The following is a 9,293-nucleotide window of genomic DNA, read 5'->3' as shown; positions in this document are numbered from 1 at the left end:
TAACTTTTTACTTAAACAGGCAGGAGGTTACTGGGTTACACTGGATCAGTGGAGTAAAATATAAGAAAATAAGTTGTATTTTACTTATATTCTATGAGATGGACTAATTTAGGGAAATTACTGCAATGTCGCCATTAATAATACATTTGAATTCATATACAAAGATTCAGCCAGTTCACATCAGTAAAAACAACCATTATGCCAAGAGCAGAACATAGTGACTGAAAAACAGTGTTAGAGCAGGTTTCACGCATTTCTCTCTGAAAACAGTGTGGCAATTCTAATAAATGAGAGGATGCTGAAGAAAAATAAATATGCTTTTGATATAAGAAATGACTGATAGGAATTGTAGAGCAGTGTGCACATATTATTCTGATTAAGACTTGGGTGCAGTGCAAGGGCGTAGATTTGGCATGGACGGAAGGGACATGTCCCCACCAATATCCAGCGATTATTGAATTGTCCCCACCAATAATTTGATCTCTTCGAGTAAACGTCTCATTCACCCAGCGGTGCAGAAAGAGTTAAATTACGTTCTCTACTGGAGTCCTATATCATGTGACAAATATGGCCAATGTGATTGGCTGTGCCTTTCAGGGAGCTCTGTTTAGTTTTAGCAGCGGCAATCATGCGCTGCGAGCAGGAGAGGAGGATGGCAGCAAAAAGAACCTGGATATAAGAAAGTATTTTTCAAAGAAACCTGTAAGTCACTTAAAGTCAAGTTCTACGGTGGCCCCTAGAGACAAAGCACGTACAAATTCCAAAACACTTGCAAATTCCAAAACACATGCAAACTCCAAAACACTTGCAAACTAAAAAACACATGCAAACTCCAAAACACGTACAGACTCCAAAACACTTGCAAAATCCAAAACACTTGCAAACTAAAAAACACATGCAAATTCCAAAACACATGCAAATTCCAAAACACGTACAAATTCCAAAACACTTGCAAAATCCAAAACACTTGCAAACTAAAAAACACATGCAAATTCCAAAACACGTACAAATTCCAAAACACTTGCAAAATCCAAAACACGTACAAATTCCAAAACACTTGCAAAATCCAAAACACGTACAAATTCCAAAACACTTGCAAACTCAAAAACACATGCAAATTCCAAAACACAACGGAAGTGCTCCAGGACGCTAGGGGCAGTGTTGAGCTTTTGTTACCTAGTAACTACACAAGCCAGGAAGTACCAATGACCGGATTTGGGGTTTGCAGCCTTAAAGGCCGCATTTTAAGGCCGATTACGTCACAGCGACAAGAGAAGGCTTTCCCAATTCAAAGGCTGCTCGAAATGCGGCCCTCAAATGCGTCCATAATTTCCCTGAATTTTAAGGATGGGTCGGTGTAGCCTTCATGGCCCAACATATCCCAGATTTCATAGTGCGGTGGTGGTGTGGATAATTTTGCCGAAAAAAAACGGTGGAAGCGGAGCGGAGGAAGTGTAAACTTTCAGAAGTAAGTACTGAATATTATGTCACTTATTTATGCGCAAATATTTTTTTAATGAAGAACATTAAACCATTATTGTTGGCCACATGTCGGGAAAGTTATGTGACATTAGTCATGTACTATCAGAATTAACTTGGTTTTAAAGCCTTTACTTAAAAAATATATATATAGTCGATCTTAATCTTACAGAGATTGTGATGATTTTGTGGATAATTAAAGTCAGTCATATATCCACAAACACAACAAGCTGAAAGTCAGTGATGCTGCTCGGTTTGCAGTCCTGAATATCACAGCACAAGGAAGATTCACTGCACTGTTAATGTGAGCTATCTTATATTGCTGCCTCTGTTCGGTGGTGTCGAGCCAAACGGACTTTAACGTGTGTTTGAACGAGCTGACGGTTCACTCGTTAAGCTGAAAGAAAGATGCTTTAATCACAGGAGTCACACATGTGTCCACTGTACCATCTGGGAACTCCTCTTGTTTCGTAATAACACAAACACTAAATCCTCCTTCTTTTGTGCTGTTTTGTAGCAGTGTATACACCTGAGACTGTCACCTGTCTGTCTGTCCTGCACTCTCTCTCTGTTTCTTTCTCTCTGATTGTGTAATAAAAATATGAACATGTGTTAATAAGTTACACTTGTGTTTGAATCCTGCAGCTTATCACACATTTGATTTCCATGTGTGACAACTGCAAGTGTCCAGAGTGAGGACAGACTGAGGGACACACTGCTGCACATCATCTGTGAGGCTTTGCACCCCTGATGATCCACCAGGACAATCTCAGCAGTATGTGAGGAAGAGGAGGAGGAAGAGCCAGCAGCAGCTGACAGATGGAGAGAATAGACAGACTGTTCCCTGTTTGTGAAGGACTGCTAGGACAGTTTAAAATAACTAATTGTCTGTCCTGAATCAGTCTTATTAGGTAATGTTCAAATAATTTTATCATTCCAGTGTTTTCAGTGTGGGAGAAAGTACTCAGGGCCTTCAAGTTACACACTATGAAAGGCAGCAACAAGTGTAATATTCAGAAACCTAAAGTATGTATCAGCAGCAGAATGGAGCTAAAAACAAATGTTTGTTTCAGTTCTATGAAGCTTTGAGTATTTTGGATCAGTAGCACTGCTGTGTTTGTTGCATCATATTGCTGTAATTGTTTATATGCTTTATATATTCTGAGCTAAGTTGATCTATAGTGTTACATCATATTCTGTAAGGATGTTATGTGTTTGTAGACTTTCTGCCCAGTTTGACCCATTTAGCAGAAGCCAGCCTGTTTAAGGCTCTGATATCTATTCTGTATGACTTAAAGCAGTTATGACATGGTCTGATTTTCTCACCCAATAAAGAAATATTTCATATATCAGTCTACTCTTCATTTTATCAGAAACAGTTATCACAGCTTGTACATTTTCTTTTTATAAATATATGTAAGCAATGAGCCAAATTTAGTAATGCCAGCATGAAGGAACAACATTTGTCTCTTATATATGATACACCTATATATGCACTGTCAAAGATACTTGTCTTTGAGTGAAGATTTAAGGTGATAAGACATATAAATAACTGCAACTTGAATCTGTACTGAAGCTCAGTATTTGACACAGAGTTCATGTTCACTGCTGTAATAGCTAATAATGATTAATATAATAACTAGAATATTGGCCATATTATATTTACATTACCAAAGTGATATGACTTTAGTCTCATGAACAACATCAGCTAATTGTTATTTACTAATTAATCTTGAAATGACTGTTCAGTACAGAAATGAAGCCCAAAAATCATGTTTTACTGTCCTGTGGTCTCAGCCTCAGATACTTATCAAATCACACAAAGCTCATGTAGAAACAAACAAACAAATGAACAAAATATGTTCTCCCTCATTTCTGTAAAACCAAGTTGTATGACACGTTTCCAGCGGTTAGTATCACGGTTGCTAGGCAACCTGGGAAGCGCGACGGAGACTAGACCGTCCCATACAGACAAACTTGCCGTTTATTTTGCAAATCGAGCTCAACACTGCCCCTAGCGTCCTGGAGCACTTCCGTTGTGTTTTGGAATTTGCATGTGTTTTTGAGTTTGCACGTGTTTTGGAGTTTGTACGTGTTTTGGAATTTGCATGTGTTTTTTAGTTTGCATGTGTTTTGGATTTTGTACGTGTTTTGGAATTTGCATGTGTTTTTTAGTTTGCAAGTGTTTTGGATTTTGCAAGTGTTTTGGAATTTGTACGTGTTTTGGAATTTGCATGTGTTTTTTAGTTTGCAAGTGTTTTGGGTTTTGCAAGTGTTTTGGAGTTTGTACGTGTTTTGGAGTTTGCATGTGTTCTTTAGTTTGCAAGTGTTTTGGAGTTTGCATGTGTTTTGGAGTTTGTACGTGCTTTGTCTCTAGGGGCCACCGTAAAGTTCACTCATAAAACCTGTACATCATAATAACGTTACAGGCAATGCAAGGCAATACATGCCAACCCTCCCGTTTTTTCTCGGACAATCCCGAATTTCAGTGCCCCTCTTATTAGGGGAGACCGGGGATAGTTGTAACGTGGGTCAGTTGTAACACTTCCAATTTCTCCAATCAGGGCTAAGTTTCAAATGATGTGACTCATCCTGTGCATGCCCAATTCAGTTCTGCTATCACACGTGAAAAATCAGCACATTTTGTCAAACACAGACAATTTAACATGAAAAAAAGTAATTTGTATGCCAAAAAGTAAGTTTTTCTACTTTATTTCAATTTGTGATAGCATTATCTGCTTTGCAGCTAAACTCATCAAACTTAAATTATGTTATTTGTATGTCTATGGGGATATATTCTGTGTAAGTCTTTAGTGCTAATGTTTTAGCCGTTGGCTGTAATGTTAGCTAGTTCATGGCTATAGGAGTCTGGGTCAGTTGTAACAGCAACAGTCTGGGTTAGTTGTAACAATAATGCAGATGTTACAACTTACCACACTATTACTTTAACTTATATTAAACAAGTTGGGGCAACGACATCAGCAGAGAGAGGTTCACTGGTCGCATTTGTATATGCGGTTAATGCCATTGGCAACACAATTCCTCCACTGTTTGTGTTCCCACACATACATTATGCAGACCACTGTGTCAGAGATGGACCAGTAGGAAGTACTGGTAGTGGAAATAAATCAGGATGGGTGCAAGAAACAGATTTCCTCATCTTTCTGAAGCACTTTGCAAACCACACCAAGGTAAGCCATGATAAAAAGTAATGGAATTGCGATGCTGGTGAACAACTACATTTTTTCAGCTTCGTTGTTATGTTCAAAATTGGTGCAAGAGTTGTAGGTTATAATGCCCACTGATCCAATGAGGCCAAACTCAAGGAAGACCAACCAAAATTAATGAAATATTCAGTTGCAGAAAATTCCATAATATGTTTTTTTTGGGGGGTTGGAATATGTTCAAAAGCTAGATTTCTGCATTCTGTCACACACACACACAGCTACATAAATGGATGTAAGTGCATTCATGTGTTGAATAAACAAAGATTACATGTTAATGTTTTGTTAGTACCCTTATTTCATTGTGTTACATTTTACCCCAGGATGTGTTACAACTAACCCAGACTATGGGGTTAATTGTAACATTTCACTCTTTGTGTTTGAGACCATACCATGCAATGGGTAATTGTGCTGCAGAGAAAATAGCTGCACTATTTAATAGCAGAGACATGTAAATACTTTGCATTACATTTTGAATCCACTACCTTAAAAGAGCTTCAATTTACAGACAGAAATGTCAAAAATGTTACAACTATCCCCGGTCTCCCCTACTCTTTCTGGGTTGCAAAATAAACTTTTAAAAAATTTTCAGGCGAGAATGTAGCTGTGCAAACTTCAAATATCTGAACCGGGGAGAACAGCAAACTCCCGGCGCATCGTTTTAGGCTTTGGCCCACATCAGTCTAAAATTGTATGTAACCATGAATAACCTGTTGCCATGTCCACCAGGAGAGACTGGACAGTATAGATGTAAAACAAATATGCCAGCAGTTTCTCAGTTAATGAGAGGAGCAGGCATGTGTTTGGCTCCTTCACATAGTGGACATTGAGTTGTTGTGTGGGACACCAGTAGTCCATGTCTGTTGCTGTAACAGTAGTTCATGTTTAGAGTAAAACACCCCAGCTCACTGACTTGATAGGGGCAATAGTGTGCCTAAAATGTTGCATAATTTTGCTAAGAGATCTTTTACTTTGTGGTAATCTTAGATGAGTAGTTTTATGGACAAAAACCACCAGGTCATTCAGTGTTCCCTTAGTGCTAATGTATCAGAGATGTTGGTGTAATATAACTGAAGTAATGTTGTTAAGTCCTTAAAGTCATATTCTTTTATTGCCATGACTGTATTTTAAGCTATTTTTATTTTTGTATGATATCTGATTTATATGAAATATGGTTGAAGTAAACTAAAGTATAAAATACTTAGTCATTTGTTTAATAGTAACTTAACATTATATAATTCACATATAAAACTATGAATTGTAATTTTAAATGGTTTAAAAGCACGTAGAATAGCATATGTAGGCAAGTATATTTCTCCTTTTTTTTTTATTTATTTATTAAATCAAGAAGCAAAGACGAAAAGGAAAAAAAAAAAAAAAAAGAAACGGGGCAGGGTTCGGTGGTTGAATCATCCGTCCCCACCAATGCCAAAACCAAATCTACGCCCTTGGTGCAGTGGAAGATTTATGCAAAGGAAACCTGCATTACAATATTACAATAGTGCAAACTATTCCACCATACAAACCTTAAACAGCTGACCTTTATTTTTACTGCTTTCTACATAGTAGATACATATTGAAGACAAAGATGTGAAGCAAGATACATGGAATTATGCAGCACAGAAAAAAAAAACAAAACTAAATATCAGAAAACGTTGTAACAGTATGGTAAACACAAATTTTTCTTTAAAAAGTTTTGCCTGGTCAACTTCATTTGTAAATGTTCATCCTTTCCTGTCATTCAGACCTGTAACACATTCCAAAAAAAGGTTGGGACGGGAGCAATTTACAACTAGTAATCAGGTAAATTGGTTAAATAATAATGTGATTTGAAACAGGTGATGTTAACAGGTGATTGTAACTATGATTTGGTACAAAAGTAGCATTCAAGAAACATCTAGCCCTTTAGGAGCAAAGATGGACCGAGGATCGCCAACAAATACGTGAAGAAAATTATTGAAATGTGTAAAAACAATGTTCCTCAAAGAAAGAAGGAAGAGATTTGGATATTTCACCTTCAACGGTGCATAACGTAATTAAAAGATTCAGGGAATCTGGAGGAACTTCAGATTCTCAAGCCCACCACTAATGCAGTAAAACACATCACACAGAGGCACAGTATTACTAATGGACTGGACTTCCACAGCTCTGACATCTTCATTATTAAAGCAGTGTGGGATCATCTTGACAATACACAGAACAAAAGGTGGTCAGCCTCCAAAGGTCAGATTTTCAATAACCTTCAAGAAGTCTGGAGAATTATTCCTGAATACTACTTAAAAAAAGCACAACAAAGTAGCCAATAGTCAATTCACTCTGTACATGACGGAGGTGGCAAAAAATGGTCAACGGCCTGTATTTGTATAGCGCTTTACTTAGTCCCTATGGACCCCAAAGCACTTTACTACACATTCAGTCATCCACCCATTCACACACTGGTGGCAGCCACAGCTGCCCTGGGGCGCACTGACAGAGGCGAGGCTGCCAGGCACTGGCGCCACCAGGCCCTCTGACCACCACCAGTAAGCAACAGGTAAAGTGTCTTGCCCAAGGACACAACGACCGAGACTGTCTGAGCCGGTGCTCGAACCGGCAACCTTCCAATTGACAAGACGAACTGCCAACTCTTGATCCACGATCGCCCCAGACTTTCTTTAAGTAGAAGTACTGATAGCTGTTTTAAAAAAATACTCCAGTAAAAAGTTGAAATACTGAAGCAACTTCTTTGCTCAAAAAAAGTGAAAAGCACAGGCTCTGAAATGTACTCACAGTAAGAAAGTAAAAAGTAGCTTCTTGAAGGACAATTCTACTAAACATCTCTGTAAAAATTTAACTTTGTGCTATGTTAATATAATAATAAAACAATATTAGATAGAACATGATACTACAAATGTTATTCAAATCTAAATTCTAACTCTAAGGACTGTACTCAGCTTGAATCTGTAATGTAGCACACAAGCAGTGAAAGGGAATTTTAAAAAATAACAATTTTCTGCTGTCTACATTGTATAGGGTGACTTTGCATCCACACCTTAAAAGTAAAATGAGTACAGTCAAGGGCTACAGTGGAATTCAGCAGGTAGGGGAACCCTAAGATCTGTGTAGTAGTTCAAAAGAAGGAAAAGAATCACAACTCCAATAATTTCTTATAAGAGCTTCAGCAGATTTTCTTAGTGTACAGGCTGTGATCAGGTTACCCCCTCCCCTTTTTTCTGCTACACTTGATGTAACCTAAATCTGACCACGAGGACCACAGCCACTGAGCACCAGTCAAACAAACAGCATTACCGTGAATTCACCACAGGACTGCATATAGTTTTGAATAACACAAAGCTGGTATAGCTTAGTTTGATTTGCAAAATTGTTTACAGCATAAAAATACATAATTTATCAAAACACACCATATACAGATCCAGTACATGGTTAAATTGATGGCTTTACATGCAAGCTTAACATATGCAGTTTATCAAGCATCACTGAGCAGTCCTTACCATTAAATCTAACCTCTCTTCTTTCACTCCTGTCCTCTCTGTCTGCAATCATTCTGGTGCTGTGCAAGAAAAAAGAAAACACAACACAAACACCCTCTTTAACCCCTGACTATAGCACATGACTGTGCGTCTTTGATCTCTTTTTATGCGACGTCCCCTGGTGATTAATACACGAACAGGATTGACTTTCACGTGTTACTGTTCAGGCTTAAATCAGTTTGATTTTTGAAGGCCCGCAGTGACGTGAAATAATGACTTCTCCCATATCCCTTAAACCAAAAATAATGAGCCTCTTTTAAAGCAGTAGAAAGTACAGCTATTTGTTTAGAAATGTAGAGAGAAAAGTAAAAGTAAAAGCTGTCAGAAAAACTCAAGTAAAGTAAAGATACCTGAAAATTCTACTTAAGTACGGTAACAAATACTTTGTTACTTTTACTGGAGTATTGTTTAACAGTAGTATCTGTACCTCTACTTAAGTACAGAATGTCTGTACTCTGGCCAGCACTGTGGAGAACATCCTGTATTGTGCCGGTACAAAAAGTCTCCAGCTGAACTGAACGACTGCAGACCAGTAGTCAGGAAAACCTTAAAGCAGCTGATTATGACACCAACTGAAACTCGAGGTAAAAACCAGACTTCCCCTGCAATCTGCATACAAACAACACATTGAAGTGAATGATGCTGTCCTCTACATGCTTCATCATGTCCTAGCTCATCTGGAGGAATCTGGCACTTTTATGAGAGTTCATTTTTCAAACGCTTTCAATACTATTCAACCAAATATACTCAAAGACGAGCTCACAGAGATGGGAACAGATTCTTCCTTTGTTTTCTAAGTCACAGACTACCTGACAGAAAGGCCACAGTTTGTGAGACTGGGGAACTTTGTTTCTGGAATGTTAATAAGCAGTATGGGAGCGCCACAGGGGACCGTTCCAGGTCTATTTCTTTTTCACATTTTATACAGCACACTCCTGCCACATCCAGAAATACTCAGATGATGCTGCCATTAGTGGCATGCATCAGGAATAGACAGAATCTAAATACAGGGATCTTGTAAAAGCTTCCAGTGACTGGAGTCACAAAAACTGCTATTATT

The sequence above is a fragment of the Rhamphochromis longiceps genome, linkage group LG17 (genome assembly GCF_057381845.1).
Source record: "Rhamphochromis longiceps isolate RC_006_pf linkage group LG17, R_longiceps_female_GT1.1, whole genome shotgun sequence".
NCBI lineage: Eukaryota > Metazoa > Chordata > Actinopteri > Cichliformes > Cichlidae > Rhamphochromis > Rhamphochromis longiceps.
The sequence above is the reverse complement of the archived record's forward strand: the minus strand, read 5'-3'. Positions refer to the sequence as shown.